Below are 6702 nucleotides of genomic sequence, written 5' to 3' on the forward strand. Positions count from 1 at the left end.
CTGGAGGAGGGGAGGAAATTAAAGGCTAAAAAATGGAATTTCAGACCGAGGCGGAGTAATTAGCGGGCAGTGTTTGACGCCTGTTCTCTCCAACCTGCTCCTGCTCTGTGAGGTATAAGTCTTCATTAGTCTAGTATTATATTCAATTTTGGGCACCACACCTCAGGAAAGATATACTGGCCTTAGAGGGGATTCAGTGTAAACTTAGCAGAACAATACCAGGGCTTAATGGGTTAAATTATGAGGACAGGTTGCACTTAATTTGTAGATACCGAGAAATTATTTCCTTTGGTGGAAGAATCCAGAACAAGAGGGCATAGAATTATAGAATGATACAGCACAGAAGGAGGCCATTCAGCCTATTGTGCCTCTGCTGGCTCTTTGAAGTAGCTATCCAATTAGTCCCACTCCCCTGCTCTTTCCCCATAGCCCTGAAAAATTTCCCCCTTCTAGTATTTATCCAAATCCCTTTGCAAAGTTATTATTGAATCTGCTTCAAGAACCCTTTCAGGCAGTGCATTCCAGATCACAACAACTCGCTGTGTAAAAAAATGTTTCATCATGGTTCTGGTTCTTTTACCTTAAATCAGTGTCCTTTGGTTACCGATGCTTCTGTCACTGGAAACAGTTTCTTCTTATTTACTCATCAAAACCATTTATGATTTTGAACACCTCTATCAAATCTCCTCTTAACCTTCTCTGCTCTAAGCAGAAAATCCCAGCTTCTCCAGTCTCTCCCCATAACTCTCATCCCCGGTATCTTCTAGTAAATCTCTTCTGCACCCTCTCTAAGGCCTTGACATCCTTCCTAAAGTGTGGTGCCCAGAATTGGCCACAATACTCCAGCTGAGGCTTAACCAGTGATTTATAAAGGTTTAGCGTAACTTCCTTGCCTCTATTTATAAAGCCAAGGATTCTGTTTACCTTCTTAACAGCCTCCTCAACTTGTCCTGCCACCTTCCTAGATTTGTGTACATACACCCCCAGGTCTCTCTGCTCCTGCACCCCCTTTAAAATTGTACAATTTAGTTTATATTGCCTCTCCTCATTCTTCCTATCAAAATGAATCACTTCACACTTCTCGGCATTAAATTTCATCTGTCATGTATCTGCCCATTTCACCAGTCTGTCTATGTCCTCCTGAAGTCTGTTACTATCCTCACTGTTGACTACATTTCTGCATTTTGTGTCATTTGCAAACTTTGAAATTATGCCCTGTATACCCAAGTCCAGGTCATTAATATATATAAAGAGCAGTGGTCCCAACACCGACCCTTGAGGGACGCCACTGTATACTTCCCTCCAGTCTGAAAAACAATCGGTCACCACTATCTGCTTTCTATCCCTTAGCCAATTTTGTATCCACACAGCCACTGCCCCTTTAATCCCACAAGCTTCAATCTTGCTAACAAGTCTATTATGTGGTACTTTAACAAACGCCTTTTGAAAGTCCATATACACAACATCAAGTGCAGTACCCTCATCAACCCTCTCCGTTACTTCATCAAAGAACTCAATCAAGTTAGTCAAACACGATTTGCCTTTAACAAATCCATGCTGGCTTTCATTTATTAACCCATATTTTTTCAAGTGCCAATTAATCTTGTCCCGGATTATTGTCTCTAAAAGTTTCCCACCACCAACATTGGGCTGACCGGGCCAGTAGTTGCCGGGTTTATCCCTTTCCCCTTTTTTGAACATGGGTGTAACATTTCAATCCTCCAGTACTCTTGCACCACTCCCATATCCAAGAAGGATTGAAAGATTGTGGCCAGAGCCTCTGCAATTTCCACCCTTACTTCACTCAGCAACCTAGCATGTATTCCATCCGGACTGGGTGACCTTTCTACTTTGAGCGCTGCCAACCTTTTAAATTTCTTTACTACCGCCTCCTTTACCGTGACATTAGCAGCATCCTCTTTTTTAGTGAAAACAGATGCAAAGTCCTCTGCCTCCACAAGAAGGTCTCCTTTTGGTCCTTAATCGGCCCCATCCTTCCTTTGACTACCCTTTTACTTTTTATATGTTTATAAAAGACTTTTGGGTTCCCTTTTATGTTACCTGCTAATCTATTCTCATACACTCTCTTTCTCCCTCTTATTTCCCTTTTCAGTTCTCCTCTGTACTTTTATATTTAGCTTGGTTCTCTACTGAATTATGAACCTGACATTTATCATAATGGCCCGTATTTTCCGATGCCTACAATTGTGTACGAGTTGTTTACACACCCATGGGGACATCGGAAATGCCAGTTTCAAGCATGTGAAGCGCATGCGCTGAAAACCAGCATTTCCGATCTGTCAAGAATGCTCATGACAGATCGGACGCCTGCCCTAGAGAAGGGCCTCTGCAGGGGGGTGAGTTCCGCTTTCTGCAGAACCTCCGCTCGCAGAAAACCCTTAGAAATCTTACGCCTGGTAAAAGCAGGCATAAGGCCTGCTTTTACCAGCATAAGAGTTGAAAAAAAGTAAAAAAAACAATTTTTTCACTCATTTATAATTTTAAAATACTTTTTAAAAAGTAAGTTTATTTTTAGCCCCATAAAAAACTTTAATTATTTTTTTCAAAAAATTAAATTTTTGTTTAAAATATTTAATTTATTGTAATTTTAACTCATTTTAAAAAGGTGATTTTAAATTTAAAAAAAATATATTTTACTGTGTTTTTGGGGTGATCTCCATTCATATATTTGACAGGTCTATCTGTCAAAAGTATGAAGGGAGATTCCCTTCTCCTATTGGCTGGTCTGGCCCATGTGAACCCAGGGATGCTTGCGAACTGCATGCGCCTTTGGGATAGGTGGGCCCTACGCATTTCGACTTTGGAGAGGCCCAGGAGCGGAAGTGTCCGGACCTCGGGAGCCCTCAGGTAAGTTCGTAGATTTTTTTCCGATAGGAGGCATCCACACGCTGGAATCTTCTATTGGAAATTACGGGTCAATGTCGTTTATGTTTTATTTTAATCTCTATAGTCATCCAGGGAGCTCTAGCTTTGGATTCCCTTCCATTCCTCCTCATGGGAATGTGTCCAGTCTGTACCCGAACTATCTTCTCTTTGAAGGCTTCCCGTTGTTCATTTTCTGTTTTACCTGCCAATCTTTGATTCCAATCAACCTGGGCCAGATCCCTTTTCAACTCACTGAAATCAGCTTTCCTCCAGTTGAGTATTTTCACATTTGATTTTTCCTTGTCTTTTTCCGTAACTGATCTGAACCTAATAATATTGTGATCGCAGTTTTCCAAATGTTCCCTCTCTGAAACATGCTCTACTTGCTCCACTTCATTCCCCAGAACTAGATCCAGCACTGCTTCCTTCCTTGTTGGGCTGGAAACATACTGATCAAGAAAGTTCTCTTGTACACACTTCAGGAATTCCTCCCCCTCTTTGCCCTTTACACTGTAATTTTCCCAGTCTGTATTAGGATAATTGAAGTCCCCCATTATCACTACTCTAAAGTTCTTGCATCTTTCTGCAACTTCCCTGCAAATTTGCTCCTCTAGCTCCGTCCCACTACAGGAGACTTTGGTTTATCCGGAGGTTGTATGTCCGGAAACCTCGATCTACCGGCAGAAATCAGGAGCCGTTTTGTTAGGTTTTTTTTCTTCTCGTGGCTTTTTTTTTCCAACAGTCAGGCTCTGGAAAGTCTCTCTGAAGCTGTTGCTAAGCTACAGGGACGCTTCCAAGGTATGGGCCGACTGTTTGAAGCTGTTGCTAAGCAACAGTGTTTGTTGTCAGATACGGAGATGAAAACCTCCGTATGCTTCAACATTAACGCTGGTATGTCTGGCAGTTTTGATAGATCGGCAACAGCTCGGTCCCGTCGGTGCTGGATATAACAAAGTTTCCTGTATTTGGTGGCCTATAGTATCCACCCAGCAGTGTAATATTGTTCCTTAATTTTAACCAAATAGATTCTGTCTTTGATTCAAGTACATCATCCCTCTCAAGTGCTTTACATAAACTTAAAATTAGGGTTAGATCATTTAGGAGTGAAGTCAGGAAGCACTTTTTCATACAAAAGGTAGCAGAAATCTGGAACTCTTTCCCTCAAAAAGCTTCGGCTGATGGGTCAATTGAAACTTTCAAGATTGATATCATTAGATTTCTGTTAGGTAAGGGTATTAAGAGGTAAGGGTATTAAGGGATTTGGAGCAAAGGTGGGTAAATGGAGTTGATGTACAGATCAGCTATGATCTAATTGAACGGTGGAACAGGCTCAATGGCCTACCTCTGTTACCATGCTTCTCAAGCGGCAATAAATGTAGCCTTGTCAGCATCGTCCACATCCTGAGAACATTTTAAAAAGGTAGATTTATGGTTATACATTTCTGTTGTATTAGGGAAGTATTAAATCTTGCTTCAGATATGTTTTGTTGCACACATGTTTACCACAAAATAGGGTGCAAAATTGCTGATGGCTTAATTTAGTCAGATGTGATCCATAATAATTGGTTTAGTTGGTGATTTATAAATTAAGAACTAATGTGTTATGTCAACAACAACAACTTACTTTTATATAACGCATTTAACATAGTAAAACATCTCAAGGCGCTTAATAAGAGCGATATACATAAAAAAGATTTTTGACATTGAGCCTCAGGAGATATCAGGACAGTTGACCAAAAGCTTGATCAAAGACATAGGTTTTAAGGAGCATCGTAAAAGAGGAGAGAGAGGCGGAGAGGTTTAGGGAGGGAATTCCAGAGCTTAAGGCCAAGGCAGCTGAAAGCAAGGCCTCCAATAGTGGAGCGATTATAATCGGGGATGCGCAAGGGGCCAGAATTGGAAGAGCGCAGATATCTTGAAGTCTTGTAGGGCTCGAGGAGGCTACAGAGATAGGGCGGGGCAAGGCCATGGAGGGATTTGAAAACAAGGATGAGAATTTTTAAATTGACCGGGAGCCAGTGAAGGTCAGCAAGCACAGGGGTGATGGGATGAGACTTGGAGTAAGTTAAGATACAGGCAACAGAGTTTTGGATGAGCACACGTTTATGTAGGGAGGAAGATGGGCAGACAGCCAGGCGAGCATTGTAATAGTCAAGTCTAGAGGTAATAAAGGCATGGATGAGAGTTTCAGCAGCAGATGAGCTGAGGCAGGGTCGGAGTCGGGTGATGTTGTGGAGGTGGATGTAGGCAGTCTTAGTGATGGAGCGGATATGTCAGTGATTAACACTGCAAAGTTTGTGTTTGTAGGATTATGCCAGAGGTGTAATGGACGCTAACTCTACCACACAAAAGTGCAAATATTTGTAAATCTGTGATTATTGTGACAGTGCAGCTTGATAGATGTGACAAAAACAAATATGGCACTGTCACAATGCCTTTTGAACATTTGTGGTGAATGTGTATATTTAATGCTTCAAAAGTGATTGAACTTTTCTAACATGGTGAAAAATCTTTATAATGGAATTTGTGCATTATCCATGTTAATTATGTATTAGAACTTTACTCAGAAATATTTATCAATAGTGCTTTAATCTTGCTCAAAAAAATATGCAATATCTGCAAGTCTTCACCTTTAGTTTGTAAATCTGAAATATTGAAAATCTAAGTAATTTAGTAAGTTTCTGTTTTGTAATTTGATTTGTTGCATATTAACAATTGAAATGTAACTCATTAATATTTTTATGTGAAAGCATGACTGATAACATGCTACATTTTATAAAATTGATGAAGCCTGAAGAAACTAGAGAAACTGGGGCTCTTTTTATTAGAATGGAGAAGGTTAATGGGAAATCTGATAAACGTGTCTAAAATTATGAAGGGTAAGGTAAATATGAAAGGTAACAGAAGATAAATAGGAAAAATATTATTTTTATTGGTAAGTCAGTAACTAGAATGCATACATTTAAGATCACCAAAAGAATGAAGGGAGAGGTTATGATAATTTTTTTCTATGCAGAAGGTCGTTAAGACATGGAATGCTCTATCAGAAACAGTGGTGAAAGGACGAGCGTGCATGTGGCTTTGCCAGGATAGCAGGCTTTGGTGCAGGGCGCCATTGACTGCACTCACATTGCTTTGCGGGCACTCCGTAACAATCCTGAGGTCTTCCGTAACCGCAAAGGCCACCACTCACTTAATGTGCAGTTGGTGTGCGACCACAGACAGTGAATCCTCAATGTGAATGCCCGCTATCCTGGCAGCAGGCACGATGCCTTCATCCTGCGCCAGACCAGTGTGCCATCACTCTTCCAGCCACCACATCAAGCTCGCGGCTGGCTGGTCGGAGACAAGGGACCCGATTTTGTGGCTTGTGTGGGAAATGGTCGGATTACCCCGAACGTGGGGTTCTGACACACAAAAAAAAGTGTCAGCCAGCTCCACGCAATTTTCCCTCAAGTGGCCAATTAATTCCCAGCATGTGGGCAGCCTTGCTAATTGTCCATTTCTAGTCAGAAAGCCCCACAGTATGATGTCATCATTCGTGGTGCTTTCAAGGTCCATAGCAAGCATTGCTTCCTCTGAAGGCTTCCAAACGAACCATACAAGATGGCAGAGGAGCCTGCAGCAGCTGTGGCCAGTGCCAGACCCCGAGCTGCCTCCAAATTCAACGAAGCTTCACTGCAGGCATTATTGGATGGGGTTAGGGCCCACAGGGAGGTCCTCTTCCCTAGGTCAGGCAGGAAGAGGCCTCCCACTGAGACCAAGGCTGCATGGATGCAGGTGTCAGCAGATGTCAATTCGAATGTGCATGTAACC

The sequence above is a fragment of the Somniosus microcephalus genome, chromosome 9 (assembly GCF_052327205.1).
Source record: "Somniosus microcephalus isolate GS21.2 chromosome 9, FLI_Smic_1.0, whole genome shotgun sequence".
Taxonomy (NCBI): Eukaryota; Metazoa; Chordata; class Chondrichthyes; order Squaliformes; family Somniosidae; genus Somniosus; species Somniosus microcephalus.